Here is a 19,746-nt window from a genome sequence, read left to right as displayed (position 1 = left end):
TTGTGGGGGCTAACTGATAAATGTTATGACTACCTCTATAGGTGTGTTATGGCTAATTGTTATGGCTAATTGTTAAATGTTATGGTTAAGAAAGGGGAGAGCTGGGCAAGCAGCGAAGCTCTCAGAATACCCTAGAAAGGATGAGCCAAGGAGGACTGAAGACCACGAGCCAATTGGAGCACCTGAAGGAAGCGGGGTTAGGGGGTTATAAACCTGTATCCCCTAGCCAGAAGGTGTGCCTCTGGCTACCCACCATGGGTGGCTAAGGAGCCAGCGCTGCACTTTGCTTTGTGTAACGGCAGAAGGCCATTCTAAGCCTCTTATCGTTGTTTGTACTATGAAAATGAGTGAATAAAATCTTTTTAAATTTAAACAGTGAGAGGATGTTTCTCACACATCTTGTTTTTGCTAACCTCTGATGGCAAAAGCGCTCCTTTGTGTGTCTCTGGAACTACTCATGTTTGCAGCTTACACTTCTGCTGTGTTCCGTTTATTCTGTTTCATATTAGCCTGAAGTAGCATGTCTGAAATCAAGTTGGACGTGTGCAGTTTGTAACTCCTCTAGTCAGGCGCTTCTAAGCCTTCCTCTGCATTGCCTTAAATAATTTAAAATGTTGCCTTTCTCACATATTAGCTCTAGCTAATTGTTGCTCTAGCCCTGAGCAACTGCGCCTTCGTGTGTTTAGACCCACGTATAAATTACCTGTTAGCTGAGCTGGGTGTTTGATAACCTGAAAGAATGGCATGCTGCTCTTGAAGCTTGCACTGCAGAGCCTACACTCCGTAGCCATGGGCTGTAACAATTCACAGCACAAGGGGACTGGCACAGTAAACAATCTGCAACATCCATACGTGCTCAAATGAGTTATGTTCAGCATTAGCTTTTTGCCCTGAGCAATGCTGGGTTTTGTGTACTCGCTGTCAAGTCCTACATATGTCAATGTCCTCTGCTTTGAATACAAAAATAACGCAAGGATGACTGTGCTGGCTCAAACAAAAAGTCTGCCTAACTTCACATCCTGACTCTGATGGTGATCGGGGATAACTGGCTGTGTGGTTTTGATTGGCCCAGAACATCAGCAAGGTATTTTTTACATCTAACAGAAATTTAAACCCCTCACAAGCTGTTGTAGTATGCCTGAGGAAGTGTCTGAGGGGTGGGGAGTGGCACAAAGATGGCTCCTGTGAGTCCTGAGTGAAAGTTCAGGAAGTTTTTTACCAAGTCCAGCAGAGCCAATCTCTGATGGCTCTGAAGGTGATGGACATGCTGCTGGCCAAGTGTGGGCTAATTAGGGGTGCTAGTTATGCCTCTGTGAAAACGTATTTAAGAGAAAATCAGAACAAAGTAGGTATGCACTTCTTTGTAGTTAGAGGAGGAGGAGGAGGTAAAAATATGTGAAGGGAGAACAACATGGAGATGCCAAGGTCAGTGGAGAAGGTGGGGGAGGAGGTGCTCGAGGCGCCAGAGCTGAAAACCCTCTGCCAGCTGTGGTGAGGACCATGGGGGGAGCAGGAGGTCCTCCTGCAGCCCATGGAGTCCACAGGGGTGCAGAAATCCACCCACAGCCAGTGGGGAGGTGCCCATGCCAGAAGAGCAGGTGGATGCCTGGAAGAAGCTGTGATCCAGTGGGAGTCTCCTATAGAAAGATAAAGCTGCAAAGGTCTTGCAAGGGAGAGAAAGGCCTCGTGCCTGGGATGGAAGCAGCCTGGCCTCAGCTCGGGAGAGTCTGCACCCATGGACAAGAAGACTCACGTTGCAGCAGAATTGTTATGGTAAACCAGAGTGTATTACAAACACAGCTCAGTCACAATTTAGCCACCCAGTGATGTCTCTGGCAGTTTGGCCTTTCTGGTCTCTTTGATGTGACAATTAGTTAGGGTTTGACCCTGACTAAATGCCAGGCACCTCGACTCTCTCTTGCTACAGAAAAAAACCTGTAAAAATACACATCAATCTCGTGAGTCAAATGAGATAGGACATTGCCAGGAGGATGCACGAAAAGAGGGCAAAACAGGCTCCAAATTAAAGTTGCAAAAAGTGATTTAATTACCTAACAGCATTGGAGGATAAATGCAAGGCAAAAATAAACTTTTCATACATTATTTTGTTCACCTCCTCCCCCCCCCTTACGAACCTATACTATTCACCCCCTTTCCTCTTTTATAACCAACAAACCTGGGTAGGGAGGCAGGGTGTGGAGCATTCTCTCAGTCCACAGAGCAGATTCTCAAATTTACTCATCACCACAATTCTTCCACTACAAATACTCTTTATCTCTACTTATCTCTCTCTCTCTCCAGACAGTTTTCCTGCTCTCACACCCTCTTAAGAAGCAGTCTCTCCGCTCACCCCCCTTCTCTCCTTCTAAACCAGCAACACAGACAGGGGGCAGGGTAGGGGTTTTCTGGTCAGTCCAGTCAGGGAGAGGGGGTTCTCTACTTAGCTGTGGGATCCCTCCCATGAGAGACAGTCCTCTGGGAACTTCTTTGGCGTGAGTCCAATCTCACGAGCAACATCCCACCTGAATTTTGCTGCAACGTGAGTCTTTTTGTCCATAAGGTGCTGTGCAGACTCTCCCAAGCTGAGGCCAGGCTGCTTCCATGCCAGGAGCAAGGCCTTTCTCTCCCTTGCAAGGCCTTTGCAGTTTTAACTCTTAGATGAGACTCCCACTGGTTGACAGTCTTTTCCAGGCATCCACCTGGTCCTCTGGAGTGGGCTGTTGGTGGATTTCTGCACTCCTGTGGACTCCATGGGCTGCAGGGGACGTCCTGCCCTGCCATGGCCTTCACCACAGCTAGCAGAGGGTTTTCAGCTCTGGCGCCTGGAGCACCTCCTCCCCCACCTTCTTCACTGACTTTGATGTCTCCATGCTGTTTTCCCTCTACATATTTTCACCTCCACCTCCTCCTCCTCCAACTACAAAGAAGTGAAAGAAGTGCATGCCTGCTTTGATTTCTTCTTAACTATGTTTTCACAGAGGCGTAACCAGCACCTCCAATTGGCCCAAACTTGGCCGGCAGCATGTCCATCACCTTCAGAGCCATCAGAGATTGGCTCTGCTGGACTTGGTGAAAAACTTCCTGAACTTTCACTCAGGACTCACAGGAGCCATCTTTGTGCCACTCCCCACCCCTCAGACACCTCCCCAGGCCTATCACAACAGCATCTGAGGGGTCCAAATTTCTCCTAAATGTTAAAAAATTCTTTACTGGTGTTTTGGGCCAATCAAAACCACTACACAATTATTTCTTACTACCTACTTCCTCAGAATTTTTCATTGCTTTTACTGTTGAAGAGCTGCCTGTGGGACCGTGTCTTTTGTATGGGGAATGCAAGAGCCCTGATAACTCTCCTCCGCTCAGGGAATGTGGGAGGACTCTTTGGGAGATGCAGTTTTGCAAAGTTGTTCTAAACAGCAAATGCACTCTGGGGCCAGATAAGAGGAACTGTGTGGTTTCATTTCAGTTCATTGCTTTGGGGAAAACATCATTTCAAATTGTGCTGGGAATGATGACCATGTCCACAGACAAATATTGTATTATGTATCACTCTTCTTTTTGGAGCTCATAAAATCCCTTTTTGCAGACTATTTTGCTGAAGTCTATATTCTTGAGTGGTGGGATATGGTGTGAGTATACTTCTACACATACAAAGGTTGAATAATTCTGTAAGCTACTCTTTTTACAAAGAATTTAATGAGCATTTCAGCTCCCATATAAACTTTCAGTCTTCTTGGTGTGGATTGCTTTGGCTGAACACCATATTGTGCTAGTAATGAAGGTGTAATCTGATGTAAGGACAAAGCTGCATGAAAGGCTGCTGTTTTTTGTGTGCCTTTTTTTTTAATGTCTGTTTGTTTTTTAAATAAAACATTTCTGTATCAGTAGTGTAAAACATCTCCTTGATATTTTTGTCTCCTGCTTCATTTTGTCACCTCAGTGGTCTGTAATGAAAATATTTGCCTGTTGTAAGATGCAGTTACGCATTCCTTCCCTCCTCTTAATGCCTCCTACAATTATCTGTCAAAAAAAAGGAGTATTGTTCTTATCCATAACCCCCTAGTTCCCTGTGAATCCTTGAAACAGTAGTTATCTAAGGTTGTGTTCCAAAGGGTCTGGAGTAGTAGGGACTATACATCATAATCAATAGATAAATGCTCACCAAATTTGCATTCTTTTAAAGAATAGTGCATCTTGAAGTGGGTCTTTGTATGGAAAATGATCTTTTGCATGTGGTTTTTGATATGACCTCAAGGCAAAATTCCTGGTTTCTTCCATCATCTCATATGCATGATGCCAAACTCTGGGGTCTGTTTCGATTTACAAGATGCTGAATAGTAAACCAGTTCAGCTTTCTCTTGAAAGTGATTATTGTGGTAAAACTAGGACTGTACTTAAAATACTTACTAATTAATTTGATATCTTTAAAAAGTATTTGCTGTTTTCAGCTTTTGACTTTTTCAAGTCTTCATCGGTCCATTAAGACTTGCTGGGTATTTTTAGTGTTTCTTTGAATTTTTCCATTTCCTATTTTTTCCTTCAGGGCTAGTAATAAAACTAAGTTACTATCACAGTATAAGGGTGCATTCTTATCCTAGTTTCATGTCATGTAACTGTAATCCACCCTGTTGATAAAAGTAGCTTCCTTTAGCCCCAGCAAACTGCAGTATTGCTTTTAAGCAGGTCAACTATGGAAGTGATAGTCCTATGGCAGAACTAGATGTATGACGCAATAAATTTCTCCTTGTTTCATAAACATGGATACCTGTAACGCATCTCTTTGTGCCTTGGGAAGACATTTACTCATCAGTTGTACAACAGCTTCTTTGACTAAAGGAAATAATTTGTGATGAATTTTTCAGGCTTACTTTTTACTTAATTTTGACATAGGGAGGAAAGAGCAGGCAGCGCAGCACGGCACAGCAAAAAGGCTTGGACTGCTGATGCTCTCTGAGAATGTCTCTGGAGGATTAGAAGAGTTCTTTGCTGGAGAGGGAGGGCAGCCTGCCCTCAGTATCCCTCAGTATCAGAATGCTCAGTATCCCTCCTAGCTAAAACTCTGAGTTTCAGATACTGCTGTCAGTCACTGTTCCATCTGGGTTAGACTGTAAAGAAGCAGGCAATTTGTATAGAAAACAAACTGTAAGACTGTGCCATGGAATAATTTTTCTTCCTAATTTTTTTATATTTTATTTTCTCTCTTTTTTCTTTTAAATGCAGCCAGCTGCAGTACAGCCATTTTTTGAGCTTAAGCACCTCAACATTTGTATTGCAGCTGCAGACCTCTCTTGCCTTAGCCACAAGTCTGCTAGTTTTAGTACTCTCCAAATCAATAAAAGATATGTAGAAATTTCCAGTTTGTTAAATTAAGTGGGTCAGGAGGATTGGTTCTTGTGGTTTCATATAGAAATTTTGCAGAGCAAGATAGTTTACACTGAGAGGAGATGAATATTTGACAGCACTGCATTGGAGGGGGAGGTTATCTGGCCAGCTAGCAGAGGAAGGGGCTTTGTGCTTGGTGAGGATCAGCAGCCTTTCCTGGGCTCCCATCTGTCTGGGAGGTAACTGTAGGTTGAAAAAGCACTTTTAAATATGCACATTGCCAAACTGGGCTTGTCATGAGGGGTGGCACTGTTGTCCCATTCCCAGTGGCCTAAGTGGAAATTCTGAAATGTTACATCAGAAATTATTAAGCAATGAGGGAAGGGAATAAATGAAACCTTGGGCTTATTGAGCTGCAGCATGACACTTCATCCACTGGAGGTTATTCCTGTGAGCACTGGTTAATGCTGTTTTAGCACTTGGTTTGCAAACTTTCTTGTATACCTGCAGCTTCTTCAGGCGAGTAAATAGGGGATTTATAATTATTTAAAGTACCTGTGTCTGAGTGTCCTAATTCAATGACCCATTTCTGGAATCAGCAGACATATTGGTAGCATTCACTGTAGCAGCTCTATAGCAGCTGAAAGGCTTTAAGGCTTTCAAAACATGTCTTAATTTTGAAGATATTTATAGCAATTGGTTCTCTGATAGCAAAAATTAAGTCCTGTTGTGCAGCACTGGTAATTTCAGGGAGTGTGATCCCATTATTAGTGGAAGCTTAGGCTGGTGGCCCACCAGATCCCCCTTGGTGGGTGTCTGCCCTTTGAAGATGGGGTAAATTAACCTACTAATGAGACCCAGTTATTCTATTTTCTCACAGGCACAACTGCAATTGGATTGAATAATGTCATTATGCAGTTGGATTTCCTGTGGATCATGCAAAGAGATAAATTTTGTACAAGCCACATTGTTATTGATTCATGCACCATTTGCCTCTTAGCTCACTCAATGAAACACAATTACTGCTGTTACACTTCATTTAAAAGAATCACAACTTTCCAGCAGTGCAAATAGCTATTGTGTCCGAATTGATATTCTTCCTAACCCAAACCTTAATGTACTGGTTTATGTTTTCCTGATTGCAACCAAACCAAACTTAAGAGGGTTATAAAGCTATTTTTTCCCATTATTTGTTCTCTTCTGCTGCCCTACAAAACCAGAGAGCATTTTCCAAACTCAGAGCATAGCATATGCATTTCCATAATTTATATTATGCATTATTTCAATAATTGTATAAATTATTGTATTGAATGCAGTGTTTTGCTGGATTGAAGCTAAAGATGGGATTTAGGCTCTACGCAGACATTTGCGATTTCCAGCAGGGCAAGCCGGTAACAATTTCTAGATGTCAACACATTTGCATGAAGGTGTAAGTTTAATCCTCACAAACTTTCTTAGGCCAGAAGAGTTTGATAAGAAATACTAGCTATAGCACATTTTTGTGACTTTAAATGGTAGTAAGTGTTTAAACTGAGAACGCCTAAAAGAAAGCATGCGGTAGTGCAGCACTCCAAGTACATGCAAGGAAAAACACTAATGCTAGTCCTGAAGAAGTGCTGGCTTGTGTGCTGGGCTGCCAAGTGCTCTCAGCATTTGTCTTGCCCTGGTTTTGCTAGAGCTTACTAAATAGAAGTTGTTGCATTAAATTGAAGGAAGAGGGATGCTAGCGAAGATACTGTTTGTTGCTGTTGGTCAAGTTGAATAAGTTATGGTCTTTTCTAGAGTAATTTATATGAAGTCTGAAGTGCCATTGCGTATTAAGAATGTAATGATAATAGGTTTGCTCTAAAGTCTGTGTTTTCAAATGGTTTTCACTGACAAAGTAATTCAAGGGTTATTTGTATCCTAAATTATGCCTATTAAGTGTGCATCTGTGATGGTTTGTCCTGGAAGAGCTGGTCTCATGGGGGAAACATATCTATGTCTTAGAGCAAGATGAGTCTGAGCAACAAGAGCTGTGAGTGATCTTTCTTGACACTCTTTGCAATTTCAGGTTTTCCAAAAGGTTCTGCACCAGAGATGGGTTGTTTCAGCTGCCTTTTCAGTGCTGAGTCCAAATGGCACTATAGAAATTGAAAAAGCAGCACTTTGGTACCAGCCACAGGAGCTTTCCTTCAGACTGCAGCAGCATTAGTGGAGATGGGCCTCAATATAAAACTTAATCCTTGAGGGAGCACTGGGCTGCAGATCATAATGCACTAGATTTTGAGAACAAGTTTTCCTCTCTGAAAATGAATAATACTTGAAAATATGTTTTGTAATCAGGCAGAGAAACAGTTTTGTTCTTGAATGGCAGCCACCAGGGAGAATTTGTTTTATGCTACAATAATTTCTCTGCTGTATTTTGTTCTCTTTCATTTACCCTCTTGAAAGACATTTTTAGGGTGACTCATCATAGTAATAAGGATTATGCAAGCAGGAGCTTTCTCTTCCTTGCAACTTGGCACATTTATTATCTTTAATGGGGTTTATCTGACATCAATGAGGAAAAAGCTGCCCTCTAGGTTAGCAGTGCTGGGGAGCACTGAAGCTGCTGCAGGAGCCAGAACGGGGCTTGGGTCACCAGGGGTTTTGTCTCCTGAAGTTCTTTGGTCCTAGTGTCATTGAGAGAAAAGGTTAGTGGATGGCTTTTCATATTTTTATCTTATTTTAAATAAATAAAGGGAGTAAAAGGCTAAAACAAACTCAGCATACAGTTTGTTTTGGCCAAGAGTCCTTGACAATAATAAAATTGCTTGTTAAAAGGCAGGATATACAGAGATGCTCTGTGTTGGCAGAGGGCAGTGGAATTTCATCAGGGCCTTTGAAAGAAGTAGAGCTGGGGTTAGGCTAAGTATTTGGCTCCATTTTGGCACACCCAAATGCCTCATTTTTATTATTTATAGTCAAGGAAAAAGCTATCTACCAAGCTGTTTTCTCAAAGTATTTCCTCTTGACAAGATAATATTTCAAGAAAAAAAACTCTGTAACAGTCATGAAAGTCTTATAGTCTTACAAACCTGTTGCCTGATTTTTGGCTTTGTTTTACCCTTGCTGATATTTTAAGACATTGAACACAGTTACAAATCTGTATATCTTCATAGATTTGAAAATCAGGTAAGTCCAGAGCTGTTTGCCCACAGCCCTCTCCCAGCACTTGTCCTATCAGGTCAGTCTCCATCTGCCCTTTTCCTAGACAGATAAAATGATATCATGTATAAATCCAAACAGTTGCTGCTTTAGCTAAGGAGTCTCCAAAGGACTTCACTCTAGAGTATCTTGGAATACAGCTGATACATACAGGGTATATGTCTATATTAAATGTACTTATATATATATGAAATACAAATATGTATATTTGAAATGTACAGTTCTTACTCAGTGAAGGGTAAATATATATTGTCTGAGCCCAGTCTCCACAGAGGCGGAACAGAGATAATTGTGCAGGCTATGGGGAAAACTGATGCAGCACTAGAAGGTATAAGAATAGTGGTTTAGCTTTCTGGGCATGGCTTTAGGAGAGGAGTGAGGACAAGAAGACTGAAAGCTTCTTTTGAATTTGGTTTCAGGGCCAACTCCTCTGAAGCAGAGTGAAGTTTCCTCTAAATGCTGCCAAGAAAGAGCTATTCCATTGCTTGGCTGAAAAGGAGAAATTGAGGTTGCAGTGGTGCCACTCCCTTTGTTAGCTGTGAAGAAGGGTAGGTGTGTAAGCTGGGAAGGATATGGCTCATGTAGAGAAGTTTTCCAGTGCTATGTACCAGTGTTGAAAACTTCAGTTTCATGCTGCCAACAGAAACCTTGGATGGTGTCTCCAAGGCACACTGTGTGCTGCCAACTGAGTTTGAGAGTTTGAGGCATGAGCCAGGCATGTGACATCCCAGTCCTGGCCCTCTTGTGTTACCGATCTTATTAGAGCAGGTTCTGTGTAACTGGAGGCCTGTTCTTTAGCAGTGTTGCCCTGCCTGTCTGTGTGTGTTCTCTGCTCCCTGTGCATGTGGCAGCAGCTGTCTGATCCGTAGTGCTGGGGCGTCTGTTCCCTGTCTAACCCTGCATGGCCTTTAGTGAATAGTAGTGAAATGGCAGCAGACACCTCTGAGCAAGTGGCATTTGCTTTTTATTCTGAGAGCTGTGAAATACTGTCTGGGCCACAGTTAATTCTGTAAGCATGTTGTTCTTGTGCAAAGAGTGATGAATACCCCCAAATGTCACACCTGTATTGTACTAACAGGGCCTCCTGTGAAACTGCAGATAGTGCCCAAGGGAGGCCAGCAAATAAGTGCAGGAGTGTTTTATATCCAAGTTCTGGTGCTTGTTAGTAAAGAACTTTCAATTGTTTGGGAGCATTGATGTTCCTGGTTACTGACAGCATTTGCTTTTCCTCCCATTTTGTTTCTTTATGTTCATAACTGTGTCTCATTCCTGTGTGTTGGAGGAAGTTGGAGAGGCAGCAGAATGTGGTGAACAGCAGTCACAGCCATGAGATGGCATGAGAAGCCTGCAAGGACTGAGAAGACACTGAGCTGCTCTGCAGGTCACTTACCCAGTTGAACCCAAGGATGGAAGCACAGACCCAGCTACAGGGTTCCAAGGGTCAAGGGTTGTATATACACCTTGTTTCTGGTTTGTCTCTGCTGATTTGTGATTAGTGGTTTTGTGTTTGTGCTGTTTAAAAAAACTAGGCTGTTTTCTCATTCAAAATAAATCTTGGTGGGCAGCTCACTGTAAGAAAATAGTCTTAGGATAGCCATCTGAAACCCTGGAACAAGTCAGGATCCTGCCACAGTATTTTCTTCCTCTTGTATTTACAGATAGCTCTTGGGATGCACTTGTTTGAGACGAATCTCAGACTCCCAGGTAATTCTTCTGGCTCGGGGAAGAAATGATGATCCATACACAATTGGTAGCATGCTAGCACAAACTCCATTAATTGCACCCAAGTGTTACCTTGGAATGATGTAAAAAGGGTGTGAAAGTGTGAAGCTTGTGTAGCATTGCAGCATGGCTGGATGCTTATGCTCAATTAGACATGTGTGCTCTGAGGCCTAAAAGTTATGTAGTGCATTTAAAACATGTACACTCTTGGCAATTCATGTTATGCAAGATTTTCTCTGTATCTGGAATAAATTGGTCAGAGAAAATCACTGGGAAGATTCTATTTTAAAGCTATAAAGATAAGAGAAGTTTGTTTGTTGAGAGGCAGAAAAGTATCTGTTAACATGCAAAAACATTAAGTTGCCTTCCCTGAAGTTGGTGTTAGCATGAAAGACTGATATTCTTTGAGCTGTTAGTTGCTGCTTTGCCCCCCGAAAAGCAGCCAAACGCCAAAAAGCAGCAATGAAAGTGATCGGCTGCGCTGAACACGATCCTAACGCACCGCGGCTAGGAAGCACACAGGCGGGTGCTGCGCCCCGGGGGACAGTAGCGCATAGGAAAAGTGGTAGAAACGAAGGAGGCGTAGGATCTTGTGCTTCGGATTCCAGCAGGTTTATTGTAGGATCGCAGGGAAAGGCACGCAGGACGGAGAACTACGGGGGTTGGTAGCGGGCCAGTGGGAATCGGGAAAGCAAAAGCCCAGAACAAAGGCTGCACAGCCTTAAAAAGGAGGGGCAAACGGGGAGTGGCCAGCCCCGAAGGGCCAGCCAAGGAAGGTCCGAGGGGAGAAAGACAGGGGTACAAACCAGTGACCGTACTGCGAGGGAGGGTACAAAGCTTTAAACCGATGAGATATTTTGCTGGGGGGAACATTCTGGAACATAAGCCATAAGTGGGACAAAAGCAGGGAAGTACACGGGGCCAATCCACTGCAACAGTTAGTGACTTACCATTCAAAGCATCTCAAGGTGATGGACTGGGAGGGCTTTTTGACCTCCTCCAGTTCCATCTGTGAAACAATCTCAACCCCCAGAGGAGGATGTGTGTCTCAAAACTGCCTATACTATCAGTGGGGTCTCATTTCAGAGTGGGAGCCTGTGATCTGAGTTACTTCCTGCACAAAATATCTGGGAGAACTTTACTCCTATCTTACAAGCAGAGGAAATGAGGGATTCTGCTGGCCCTGTCCGCAAATGCGAATGCAAACCATGTTCTGCCAAGAAATAGCCTTTGGCTGTTAACTGTTGTAGCTTGTTTTAATATTTGTATGCTACAAATAAGTGAACCAGAATAAGTAGCAGAAAAATATTTATTTTCTGCCCCTTGAGTTTATGCAGGTGAAATCAACACAAATTGGTGTAGGGGATATGGTGAATTTAAAGCTGCTGTCCGGTCCAGAAATTATTTTCAGGTGACCCACATGACCCACATGTGACAAACACATGTTAGTGTTTGATTTGTGTGCTCAGTAGCCTGGCTGTGCTTCCTAAGCCTGAGACGCTTGCCAGGCACATGGCCCAGGATTGATGTTATTTTGTCTGATTTGTCTAATTTGCCTCACTGATTGAATTGGTTGTATTCAATTATTTTCATTGAAATGTATGTAGGAACAGTACATTTGCATAATGTATATGTTATATAGATACATGTCCAGCCTGAAAATGCAAATGAGACATTAGTGGGGACTAAAAGAGCATTTGAGATTGGTGATTGGGTGCCAGTCAATCCCACTGACACCTGACATGGGTCCTGTGCATCAGCAGGGTCTGCTGGGCACGAAGGGCTAAACTTCTACAAAATTCCCAGGGTGCTAAATGCAACCTTGTAGCTTGTCTTCCAAATTTGTGGGACTGTCTAGTTCTTCCCTCTCCTCTTGCTTCCACTGTGGTGTAGGTTTTGCTGTTGTGAGAAGCTTGTGCTGGCCCTGAGGTCTCTGTGCATTGATGGTTATTGGCAGGTGCAGGTCACACTGCCTTTTTTCAAGTGTGCACATCCCTGTGTTAAGGAAAAGGTCTGTGCCAAGGTATACATCACTTATGTGCCATGCCTAAATTAGTGCAAAATTGCCCCAAATATGTGATCAGCCTTGATTTACCATGCATGCTTGGTATATATGCTATATTCTGTCTCTTGGAATGTCTGCAGAGTCTGTTGGGGAATTGCCTGTCCATTTTAGACACCTTTGGACAGTCCCTGGAGAATTTTTGTATGAGGAGTTCCTAAAGCAGATGATCTCTGGGAAATGCTGGGCTGTGCCTGCTCTGGCTGGCAGCAGTGCGGTGCCCTTCATGGGGAGAGCTGCACAGAACACTGCAGGCAGCCTCAGTTCTTTCCAGCTGTGGGATCTTGCTGTTGTAAGCTCTTGGAAACACCAGGAGAGGGGCACCTTACCTTTTGTCCATGAGTTTTGGCAGCCTGTATCTAGAGGCATTGTGCTGCTGCGAGGTGCCAGCCTGCTCTCCTTACCATGGGAGTCTCCAACTTGCAGTATGCAGCTTCCAAATTGTTATGGTACCAGCATCATGCATTTACAACCCATGTCATGCATGTCGTCACAGTGTAAGGTTTTTTTAAAATTATTTCCCTGTGAAATGCTGTGGGCTAAAATGCAACACAAACTGTTTATACTTTTGAAGCTAGAGGAGGAAGCAATGAATTTGCTTAAAGAGATTTGACCAGGACATAGCCTTGAAAATATTTCCCTTCTGCTCTAAGTATTTGTAGTGATGTCAGCTCTTCAGTAATAAAGGTGATCATTCTTCTCATGAATGGGGACAAAATAGAAGAGACAAAGGATAAACTTAGTGATGGCTTATATGCAAAATAAAGACCAGAAAAGTTCCACTGATGTTCTTCTCCCTTTCATTTCAAATATGCCAGCAATTTCTGTAATAATTGAAAGTTGACAAAAATTTTAAATCCACATGGCCAATTATTTTACTATCCTCCACCCCTCTTCATGTGGATCCTTTTCTTCAAAGGACAGGTAAACAGGGCATCTTTTGAGTCCAGTAGATAGTGGGGGGTACAGTGTCTAGATGAGTGTTGGTAGGTCTTATTCCTTCTAGACCAGCAGGGAAATGGTGGGAATGTTTTGAATGGTAAAAGGCTATATTAGGAGCTTTTGGGGTTCCTGAATGTTTTCAAGCCTTTTTTTTTTTTTTTTTTTTTGTATGGTTTCTCTTAAAGGAGGTTTAGCATCTTTGTTTTATACTTCTGAAGTACTTTGCTGTGTCCAGGTTGACTTTTGAAATCATGGAATGGTTTGGGTTGGAATAAACCTCAAAAAACATCTCATTCCAGCCTCCTGTCATGGGCCGGCACACCTTCCACTAGGTTTCTTCGAGCCCCATCCAAGCTGGATTTCAGTGAATTTGGAAAATGCTGAGAATGTGAAGGTGTCTCTCTTGGTTGAAAGGAATTTCCAAGCAGATTCACTTAAGTTGTTTAAAGCTATGTGTGGTTGTTGCATGTCCTTTTTTTTTAAATACATCCAAATAACATACAAATAACTGATGGGTCACCAGGTTAAGTTGTTGTACAAGTCTAGATGACAATAAATGTGCAAAAGCATTTATTCACACACCATTTCTGCATATTGAATGCTATACACACACATATATATATAGACATAGATTAGAAAAGAATCTTTTGTGCATTATATCATACTTTTCTAACTCTGTATTTTATTTAGTTGAAAATGCCTCTAAGCAAATGTATTTGAATGTCTGCCTAAATTGCTGATATGATTACAGTAATGCTAAATACAAATCACTTCACACATCCTTTTAAAAATTGTAATTATTTCCCTACTAATTTTAACATGTCTTCTAGTTTTATTGTGTTTTGGGTAAAAAACCCCCAAAACTCCACTAAATTCCAAAGCAGCAAAACCCCCTATAACTTATCAGACCCTGCTGGTAGAGGCCCAAAGCACCTTTGTGTGTCATTGGCATTGTTTTTATTTGCTTAAAGGAAAGATCGGGTTAATGTAATTCCAAAACGGATTTCTGCCAATGTGCATCTCTCTGCATTAACAAGAGAAGGCCCCAAAATATTACTGTGCTTTTAACAGCATCAGTCCTGCAATGTGCTTGTTAAGGCTGCCTGTTTTCTTACACCTTATTTGCAGGAGCTGGTGCAAGTGCCCAGGCTCTGAAATCGAACTTGATACTCAGTGCCAAGTTGAGATGCTTGGGGAAGAAAAATCCAGACCCTGTGGTGCTGATGGTAGGTTCACAAAGGAAAATAGGAATCCAGACGTAATGCATGAGCATCCCCCAGGTGCCAGAAATAGATGCCAGAATGTTCTTGGTGATGCAGACTTTTCTTGGCTCCTGCTTCTTCTTCTGCAATTCCAGTGTATTTAGCTCATGCCAGTGTTGGCAACTCCCAAGAAGAACAAGGATTTTGTGGACCTCCAATGAATTTTCTTGTAATAAAAATCTCCAAATGTGAAAGGAAACAAATTGATTTTTTCTTGAGGAATTTCTGAATAAATAACAGAGGGCTGACATGTGGAGTTATACATTTGCCATCTGCATGGTAGCAGAGTCCCTAGCAAGTTGTAGCACATGGTCATTTGGGTGAGTAAATGTGGATTTGCTGCAGTGGGCAGGTATTACATTGGTATAGCACTGAGGAGAAGTGTGGAAGATGATGAGCTGGAGATGTTTTCATGATAGTTTCTCGTGTTGGGAGAAGAAGCCTAATGAAGACAATGAGTTCTTTAAAACAAAATCAATGGGCCACCATAAAAAAGTCTTTAAATTCTACATTGGTTGTCCTGGTTTTGGCCAGGACAGGGTTAATTTTTGCAGTTCTGGGAGGGGCATGGCCAGGGCCCAGAAGTTATTCTATACCACCTAATGTCATTGCTGGGGGCAGGGGAAAGGGACTCTCTTCTGAGAAGGAGTTGAGAAAAATTGGTGGGGGAGCTGTTTGGTATTGCTTGTTGTCATGGGCATTTTTGCATGTGAATCACTCTCTCTTTTGTACACTTTTGTTATTAATATTGTTGTTCATTTCCTTATCTCATTGCTGTTTCTAGTAAATTGTTCTTATCTCAATCTGTGGTCTTTGCCCTTTTGCCTCCCATTGGAGGGAGTGGAGAAGGAGCGGTGTGGGGTTTTTTTAGTGAGAGTATTAAATTGGAGAATACCACTCCTAAACCATGACATTGGTTTGGATTAGCTCATTCTTTTCTATGAGGTTGTGCATTCTTTTCTATTCAAGATGTGTTTTTTTTATTCTTTAGGGGTCTATACAGACCATCCCATTGAAATGGCACAATGGACTGTTTATAAACTGAGCATTCTTGTTGGAGGTTCATCCAACAAGATGATTGGATTTTGTTTCATCACCAGGAAACAAAATGAAGTGACCACAGCTAAAAGAATTGTATATGCTTTTTATTTTATTGAGTTAAAAAGTGACTTTTCATTCCTAACTGACAGTTCCAGCTGAGAGCAGCTGGGAGGTTGATGTGGTAGTTGTCTCTGCACCATGACTAACAACAGGAGGGAAATATGATGAATTGGAAAAAGAGAGACAATTAGACAAGTGCAAGCCCAGGTAAGAAAAGCCCAGGATGGAGATGAAAGGAGTAGGCGTAATGTGTGTGTCATATGACTGGGTGAATAAGTTGTGTGAGAGGTTGAGGAAAAAACAGCTTGATATTGTTTGGTGAGAGGTTTGCTGCCTTGGGAGCAGCAAACTGTGTATAAGCTATACTGGTAAATCCACTTTCTCCAAACAAAACATTGGAAAATGTTTGTTCTCATTTAGTTGTTTGACAGTACTGACAAGACACAGCCTGCAGTATGTTAAGTGCATAGATGTGTGTGGTGAGATCAAGTCTGGAAAACTCCTAATGCAAATTTACAGAACAAGGAATTTAATACATTTAAAATGTAGTAGAAAACAACTGGTAGTGGTGCTAATAATAGGAAAGGAAACAGGCTGGGGAGGGTATTTTTTTTTGAAGCAGGATCTTTTTCCACAAAGCAACAATAATTGAATCATAAACCAGAATTTTCATTTTAGTGTGTGGGTTTTTTGTCTGTTTTTGGTTTTGTGGGGTTTTTTTTCTTTTTTTTTTTACCTCCATGAAAAAGACAAAGCAAAAAAGCAAAGACACTCTAATGAGCTCTCCAGTGGCATTGTTAACCTGTTTGGGTTTGGTTTTTTTTCCTTGACTGCTCAGGAAAGGTGCTGAGTTGCTGACAGCCAGTTTACTGAACTGGAGTTAACTTTGCCATTATTACGTCCTCTGGTCATTTTCAGAGTATTCCTAACTGGCCAGCTGCTGCCTTGGACTATTAAAACCTGATACTTTTTTGGTATTTAGCATCTCTTGAGAAGTCTTTTAACAAGCATTTCTGTTAGTGAGAATTGTCCGAGCTCCTACCTCCTCAGCTGCTGAAAATTTACCTTGTTTTTTCTCACCACTACTAGTATGAGTTATTGACTGATTTTCAGCTTGAGTGGGAAGTTGACGGAAACTTTTTATTGGTGTTTTTGTTTGTGTATCAAATATGGTATTTACAGAAAGAAGCATAGTAACAAAGGATGGGTTAGCTTTTGCTGTAGATAGCATCTGATAAGACTACTTGTAACTTTCTGATGAACCACTGTCTATTTGTGACACTGTTTGTTGCTAATACAAAAAATGCTTCCAGTTCTAAAGAGTTCAAAATCCCCTTTCTCATTAATAGAGGTCTTCTATTTGAAAAATACAGCTGCTATACTGAGGACAGAATGTTTCATGGTTGTTAAAATGAGACTTTCAGAAGAGACTTTATCCTTTCATCTACCAGTTTACTGTCTTAAAAATTAAAAATGAGTATGTCCCTTTGTGTGAAGGAGAGCAACACAGAAGGAGAAATGGCTTGTTCTGTGTCCAGCAAGATGTCTTGGGCAGCGGCAGTAGGAACTAAACTCTATTTCTAGAGTCCAAGTAAGTTTAAGTTTTTCCCTTTTCTGTTGTAGCCTGCCTTTCAGATACAGCTTTCCTGTGACTGTCAGTGAGAGTTTAAGTGGCTTCTTTACTCTGGTTAAACTGAAAGTGATGCTGAATGTCAGATCCCATTTATCCCAAAAGGGAAAATAGAGTCATTCTAGCAAATCCAATTTTTCTTGAATGTGTCATTTCAGAGAATCTCTGCAGTGAGCCAGTGTTTCATAGCACACTACTGATTTATTGTTCAAATGCCACAATCTTCCACAAGGAGGTCAAATGAAAATTTATGGAGAGTTTATGGCTTAGAATGAAGGAGAGCATAGATCTATCTCTAAAATGATTGACAGTTAAGTTAGAGGATTTTATTTTATTTATTGATTTGGGAAAAGTGATATTTCATCAGGTATGTTTGGGCTTATGTGCTACACATTCTACATGTTGCATGTTGTTTTCTCAGCTAAAACTCTAAAAACGTACTAAAAGGTGACACCTAGCATACCTGCTGTAATGTATGCAGAGATGCCTCTGAACAAAATCAGTGATTAGTTTGGGCTGAAGAATTACTTCTTTAGTGAGAATAGTATCAAACTGTTCATTGTTTACACTTAGCCTTTTGAACTCTGTCATCACTAATTAATCTCTTTGACTTGGGTATGGTAAATATGCAAGGAAGGATTTGTTTTTGACATCCATTCTTGTAGAGACGTATTCATGAGCTGGTGTAAAAGGACTTGGTCTCAGGGGTATCTCAGGTACCTCTGAGAAGCAGGTTGGGTATCTTCACAAACTACCCTGGATGGCTTTCTTGGTTATCCTTGGGTACAGGAAGCCAAGATGATCTGCTGTTACCTCCAGGGATATCTGCTCTTAGCCACTTTCTATGGGGACACCATCCTCTGTCTCTTGAAGCGATATGATGGGGAACTGGGGGCTTGCTGATGTGCCTCGGGAGCGCAGGGGTAAAGGCTGCTTCCCTGGATTGACCAGAGTGCATTGTGTCTATTCAGAGATGCATTTTTTGCTGAGAAAGATTTAAGGATAAAGTTGGTTTTGCTTAAGGTGTAGCATAAAGTGTAAGATTCTTATGTACCCATCAGCTGAATTTTAGTAAAACAAAACCAAAAGCTTTTGTGGCACAAATTGTGGTATCCAATTTTTTAATGACCCAGTTATTAAAATATCAGAAATTCCTCCTTTTACAACCAGAACATAAAGACGTATCTCTGACTGATCAAAGAGATGTAACTGGCGTAGGACTAAAACCAAAACAATATTTCGTAGTGTGCCTTCAGTGAGGTGTTATTTTCTTCTGGCAGAGAAGGAAGATACACAACTCAAGTAATATTTGGTGAGTGGCCCCTGTTTCAATCCGACAAAGGCAAGGAAAGGCTAGATTTTCCACAATCCAGAACTGTGGAAAGGAACTGGGTTCTAAACACACCCAAAAGTGAGATTTAAACACAAATGAAGTTAAATGTTGGGATCCAAAGCAATAATACAACAACTTTATTTTTTATAAAAGAGAGACTTTGATCTGACTGATCAAACTGGCATAGGACTAAAAAAAATATTTTTCTATAGAAAATAGAAAAGTAGGAAAAATACCCGGAATATAAAAAATATCCAGAATAACTGAGAAGCACAGGAAAGGGCTTACCACCACCATGGGTCTAGTGCTGGCTCATGAGTGCAGTGGGGGAGATCTGTGTCAAGTGCAATGGGTCTTTACCAGGGAAGTTCATCAGAGGCCTGCCCAGTGAGGGAGCAGGGCCATGGCAGCAGGACCGACATGGAGGGGCACAAGCAGCCTCATAGGAGCAGCCAGGACAGCGAAAGACAGTAGAGCACAGCAAAGAGCTGTGGCAAGTTGGCACTTGCTCATAGAGGGTTTTGAGAGTGGCTATCATCACATCCACTTCATAATGTTGATTGGCTGGCTTACCTGATGTATCAAAAAGTTTACTTCTTGCTTTCTTGGTGTATCAACTACAATCTCTATTAATAACTTTCAACAGGGTGCCTTGTTTTCTTAAATAAAGCAGTTTCTTAAGTTTTGTTAGAAGCAATTTAAAACTTTAATTTTGAAACCTTTATCTTTGAAGAGGCAATGGAGAAACCGTTACCTTTTTGGAGAAACTCTTTACCTTTTACTTGTTCACTACCGTCCCTTAACACAATGCACGACAGACCTGGAAAACAAATTCTCTAAACGATGCAGGGAAATGATGGTAATCTTGACTGTTATAATGCATCCGTCAGTTCTGCTTTGTGTTACTTGTGTCCATGAAGTGGGGTTGATTAATATGGTCCATTCATGGGCTTGATTGTCTTATCTTGAATTTGCTATCACAGCTCATTTAATACATCTTTGCGGGATTACTTTAGTTTTTTTATTTTAATCTTTGTCAACTGGATTGGGCTGTTCTCTTGTCAGGTCTTAAAGTTTCAGAGGCAGGAAAGAAAGGCTGCCGCATATCCTTGAGCTCACTGCAGGCTTTGCTCCTTATGTTTCTGCTCAGACACAGTCAATTTGGAAAAAAATCATTAGGAAA

The sequence above is a fragment of the Lichenostomus cassidix genome, chromosome 6 (genome assembly GCF_008360975.1).
Source record: "Lichenostomus cassidix isolate B80296 chromosome 6, HeHo_3.0, whole genome shotgun sequence".
Classification (NCBI taxonomy): domain Eukaryota; kingdom Metazoa; phylum Chordata; class Aves; order Passeriformes; family Meliphagidae; genus Lichenostomus; species Lichenostomus cassidix.
Note: the sequence above shows the minus strand (reverse complement) of the source record.